Source organism: Eublepharis macularius, chromosome 15 (assembly GCF_028583425.1).
Source record: "Eublepharis macularius isolate TG4126 chromosome 15, MPM_Emac_v1.0, whole genome shotgun sequence".
Taxonomy (NCBI): Eukaryota; Metazoa; Chordata; class Lepidosauria; order Squamata; family Eublepharidae; genus Eublepharis; species Eublepharis macularius.
Genome location: NC_072804.1, coordinates 44,297,838 through 44,303,837, shown reverse-complemented (window position 1 = coordinate 44,303,837; position 6,000 = coordinate 44,297,838).

Genomic DNA, 6,000 nt, shown 5'->3' with positions numbered 1-6,000 from the left:
AGTAATGGTGAAGCAGCAACGAATGGATTGTTACTGGATATTAGCAAAGTTTTAGAAGACTTTATAAAGCATGTGCCATAAATTAGTAAAGCTTTGCCAAGATCTGGTGAAATCAATTTCAAAGTTGACACATTATACTATCAAGGTCATATGCCAAACCCAGGACTTTCGCTCTGAATTGCTTACTGAAGTGATTGCCAGAAAACCTCTTAGAGCCCACTGTACTCTCCCTCTTCCACCCAAACCCTTTCTACTCACATACCTCCAGGATTGTGTAGCGAGCACATATATCTTATACCCTGCCTTCCACACCTTTCTAAAAAACCTGGCTTTGGTTATTGAGGGCCTGCTAAGAATGCAATTGTTGTTAGTGAAAAGGGTAAAACAAAGGAAGTTATCCGTGTAGTACTTCATCAAGAGAATTAAAGGAAGGAGAAAGTTACACAGGACTGTGTGCAGATCCCACAGCTAGGACCAGATGGCTGGAAAGCCATGGAAGGCAGATCTGCTTAATGCCTAGAGATGCTACATCTCCCATTCTCTCAAGAGATCAGGAGTGCCCCAGTGGCTTGTTCCTCCTATCCTTCCCAATTAACCAGGATGATTCAAGCACTGGTTTAAAAAGCATGGTTAGCATCCGCCTTAGTGGGGCCATCACATTCCACGCAGTTAATATGCTGAAAAGGGAGGGGAGCTAGACATTCTGATGTGAGGCAGATAAATATGAAAGTGAGACAGTGGACAGAAGTGTGTGTCTCTATAGAGAAATGGGGGGGGGGCGCTCCTCCGATTAGACACGTGACCTTTCCCCACTGTTAATGCCAACCTCTCTTTAAATTTGCAAATTAACATGAGGTGTCGTGAAACTGGCCCATTCACTGTTCATCTTGTAACTGATGGGACCTCGGATATGGTCATCTTCAGAAGTCGTCACTGGAAGGAAAGGAGTTTCTGTGGTGAGGACAGATTCAGGTGGCAAGTTATAATCTGTCTCACTAGCACAGTGTGAAAGACCATCCCCCTAGAGCCTGATGACATTTGATACCAATGCAATTACTGGAGCAAGATACAGTGACTCAAAGCAAGAATTGTTAGCAAGAACACAGACTTCAGAGTTAGAGCTACAAAGCCTATGATGCTGGAGCGCCAATCTGGGGAACTATGGGCCAATGGCCTACTCTTGGGCTGCCATCCTACCTTACAGGGCTGTTGTATGACTGAAACAGAATAACCTTAAGGTATGCCACTCAATGCTGCTCCTTAAAGGAAGACCAAGATATAAGTGTGGTATTACTATAAAGGTGCTACACTTGAAAAGCTTTTAGCTACTAGTGATTTTTAAAATACACACACACACACAAACATTACTCTTCACTGACCCCTAAATCAGCAGTTCTAGCCAGCAAGCTGAGAACAAAAGGCTTAGTTTATCACATCACCTCTGAACTCAGGACAATTTGCAAGTGTGGGAAGTTCCCCAAATGCTGACCATCTACAGAAATAGCTAAAAACCACCTCTGCAACTTAAAACTATCCCATAGGAAAGTGGCAGCACAAAAGCATAAAGGCTGCCGCCCCTCCTGCAGCATGCATGCACACACATCTTTCTTTGCTTCATTTGTCCAATTTTACTTGAGTTTTACCATGAATACTTTACACATCAAGTCAGGCAAGGTATGTCTACCACAGACTTCAGTGGGCCAATAAGGCACGAACAATTCTGAGGAGTGAAAGCAAAGATGGGGGAATAAGAACTGATTAACGTATTCAGTACAAAGGCTAAAATACCAAACAATTTAATTTAAGGGGCTGTAGTTATCCTTGGGAAAATAGGCAGTGTGGCATGGACCCTAAGCTGCGCGAGTAGAGTTATGCTAGAGGAAGGCAATCTCCCTTCACCTACCCAACCTCACACACTGCAGCCTTCCGTGCCCTCAAAGTTGTGCTCTTGTGTGTTATCAGTGGACCTGATAGAACAGTGTAAGGAACAAGCGAGGAGTATGCTGCAGGAAGGGGGAAGCAGCAAAAATCCCTTCCCTCTGCAGACAAAAAAGAACTGCTGTTCTGCTGGCTGAACAGCCCCTTAGGATCCTGAGAATATGTACGATTGCCAAATGTAACAGATGAGAAATGCTACATTATCCACGTGACAACAGTTATAAAGGTATTATGCTGTAAATGAGACATCACTTATTTCAAACTATGCTTAAAATGCTATTATTTAGAGTGAGGTCTGCCTCCCCCTGCTAGACAGCTATGAACAACGGCAGAGGTCTGAATCCTTGGTGCAACAGATTTAAGGCATAAACATTTTTACATTTGTCATACCATTGTTTCCCCTGCAAGAGAATGGGGTGGGTGGGTGTCTATTTTGATTTTCGTATGAAGCTCTCAGATAAAGCTAAGAGGAAACTGTTGGCCTTACACGTTCTCTTCTACAGCTCAGTACAGTTTAAATCCTGTATAAATCCAACATTAGGAGAGGATATAAGTGACATCCACACTGCATTCAGAAACAGTGCACATGAGCACAAGCGTGCGCACGCACACGCACAGTATTTAGCACAATGAGAATTAAGGACTCCAGGAAGGCAGAGAAAAAGCACCAGAAATAAACCTATACCAGGCCTGTTAGTAACAAGACAGGTTTCCAGTAGACAGCATCAACGTGTCAATTGAAACAAAGCATAGAGGATTTACTGGCATGTTTAGCAAGTTTCTTTTCAGAGTTTTATTAAATAACCGAAATGAAGATGACAGGCAAGATGTGATCAGACCAATGTTCTGTTGTGAGCTTTTGTTCACCTGAACTCAAAGAAAGCTTGTAGATGGGAAGGTTGTTTTTATTTTAAGGACCCAAGTTGTGAATTTAGGTGGTACGAGGACTCTTTGTAACCAGAAGTTGCACAGCCATGTTAACCATCAATTTGACCTCAGGCCTGAGTTGCACACAGTCCTCTACCTTGCAGCCACCTGGCATTCCAGGAAGTTGCCCATCACAGGAAGCAAACAAAAAACTCTGCTCTTTCCATGTTACAAGGAGTCCTTTTCAGCTTGAAAAAGGTGGAAACAAAAAGTGAAAAAGAAGAACAGAGGGGCATACCTTGACACATCCATGTTTGCTTAAAGAGCGGCAGGTTACCATTCAACTGAGACACGAAGTCATTCGCGGCTGCTGCACCCATTTATATACTGTCAACATTTATTCCAAGCAGATGTCATCATCTTTCTTAATGGAGATTTGGTTGAAATACAGATGACAGAAATGGGAGAACAACTCTTTCAGAGGCTGCCCTCTACCTCATCGTCACTTACACTACTGCATCATCTCTCCTCCCCCTTTCTAGAGTATATAGCTTAGATGTGTAGGCATGTTTTTGTTTCATTTCTGTTTCATCTTTGGTCAGTATCCAGCATCCCATATTGCATTTTATATTCTTGACCTGGCTATATAAGGTAAATTTCCTTAATTTTATTTGGCATATTTTTTTCCAAATGGGATAAACTTGGCTGTATTTCTCCTTTTTTTTAGATTTATGGGTGAAGGAATCACAACTCCTAATATGATACATTGCTCTGACTTTTTTTCATGCTGTTCTGGGGCAGAATTCTAAGGAATTCACTTCAAGTCATTTTCAATTTCATCTCAGCAGGAGTAATTCCATTGAAATATATCTCTTTGATACTGATTTTCTACTTATTATCCTTTACACGTTTTGTTCCCCTTTTTCTTTTCTCCATTCCAGATTCATTGTGTGCTAGGTCGTGTATGTTAAATTTATGTATTTATTGATGGGGTGCTATTTGTGATATTTTCATACCACTGAGGAATATCTCTGGGATGAAGCACGTCTGGTTTTATTGATTCTGTACATATGGCACTGGGTTGTACTATTGTACCTATATATTAGTGATTTTAGTTTATTTATATACAAAGTTTTAGGACATAAATGTAAAACCATATGAAGTTTTTAATCTAATGTATGTATTTCTAATTAAAACTTTATACCAGTGTTTTAAATTCATATTTTAAGCTTTTTCTTAATTTTTTTTCTGTTGTTCCAGCCCCATCCTGCTCCTTGGAGATTTAATACTGCCACGGTTTATTTGACCAAAAGGCAGTCTGCCAGTTTTAACAGCACCTAAACCATGATGTCAGTGGCTAAGAATTTGAAACACTTCAGAATCATGCAGAGGCAGTACTAGAGATTTGCTGATGTTTCCCAGAACATTTCCTAAAATGTTCCCCTGGCCCTAAAGAACATCACTTCACTTTGGGGAATTTCAGCTTTAGCACTCTAGATTCGACCAGGCTGATACCCTTTAAAAGCCAGGAATAAAAATGCAGCTCTTCTGAAAAAGCAGTCTTCTACACAGAATCTGAGACTGTATCTCCAATAGACTCTCAGGCAGTAAAAAAAAAAGTTTGTTGCTCTCCCTACTTAAGCAGTATCTTTAGATCACTTTGAAGGGGAAAAAAAGCTGCTTTGGTCAACTTGAGAGTTTGCACTCGTCTGCCGGGGCTTATGGCAGACTCCCAGACGCTTACCTCAAAATGCTTTTCAACACTTCCTGGTTACAATAAAAAAATGGTTTTGCTGTGCAACGTAGAAGGGGTGGCTATTTGAGGCTGCTTTCAGACATGTTGAACAACGCTCTTTAGTAATCATTTGCAACTGGGTTTTCCTGTGTGAAACAGAAAAACTCTGTTGCAAACAACTGCTCAAGTGCACTGAAAGCGCATTATCCAAAGCATGTGAAAGAAACAAAGCCTGTCGGTGTAAAGAGGAGCTGAGGCTCAATGGTGACTGCATAGGAAGGGGCGGATCTCTGGTACTAGAGCTAGAAAGATTTCCCTTTGCCTCTAGCCAGCAGACAAAACTTAACTAGATGAACAAGCTGGTTTACTCAATAGCACAACACAGACAACTCCTCTGCACACTAACTGAATGTACTGAGGGAGAATGGGCACGACCATGCTACCTGCACCCCATCTGTGGGTTTGCACGGTACAAACACACAAAAGAAGTGTCTGAGTATATGCTCTCTCCCAGCGACATGCAGAGTTTCTCTACATGAGACATCTTACATGGGGACGCTCAAGTGTAGGGAGATGCAATGCTAGCTGGGAGGCGTAGTTTAAAAAGACAGAGCCAAAGGGAAAGTGAAATTGACAGAGTCTTTCCGGAAGGCGAAGAGGAAATTAACAAACCCTTTGAAGAGAGATCTTTGCCGGCTCTGTAGAGAGGGGAAAGAGCCTTTGGCTCTGTCTTTTTAAACTATGCTTCCTGGCTAGCATTGCGTCTCCCTAGACTTGACCATTCTTGTGTAAGATGTCTCACGTAGAAAGAATCTCAGAAATCAGGCACTGTGCTCACCAGCTGGTGACCACATGGAAGTGGAGGGCCCAAGCCAGTGCACTCATGGCTGCTCTCCCAATCCATGTGTTCAGGCTCCTATAAGACAGCTACACAGACTCAACAATGTGGGCCAATGTTCCTCAAAAGCTCCTATAAGCCTTTAAAACGATTTTCTTCTTTTGCCAACCCTAGGTTTTTGATATAAATTCAAATCTATGCCTACTTAAAACCAGCAGGATCTCATTTGTACTCATCTTTCAGGTATTAACTGAGACATCTGCTATAAAATAATATTTTTTTTTAAAAAAACAACAGGAAACCCAAGAATATTGGAATAGTGAGGAGAGGTGAAGGGCAAGGGACATAATCCCTCCCACCACCCAGAAAAACCCTTCCATCTTACTACAGAAAAATGAGAAAGAAAGTTCTCTTACCGATAAATCCAATGGTTACTCTGTCCCCTGCGAACCCCACCTAGCAAGTCGACAGCATGACATGTCAGGTCAGGGCAGCCTCAACCACGCCTCCCTGATAGTCAGGTAATAAAAGGAAGGAGTTAAAACAGAAGTTACACGTGTAGGTTTCTGGCTAATAGAAAATGTAATGCAATAGATTCTGAACTGTCATTCAGAGCTTCTGG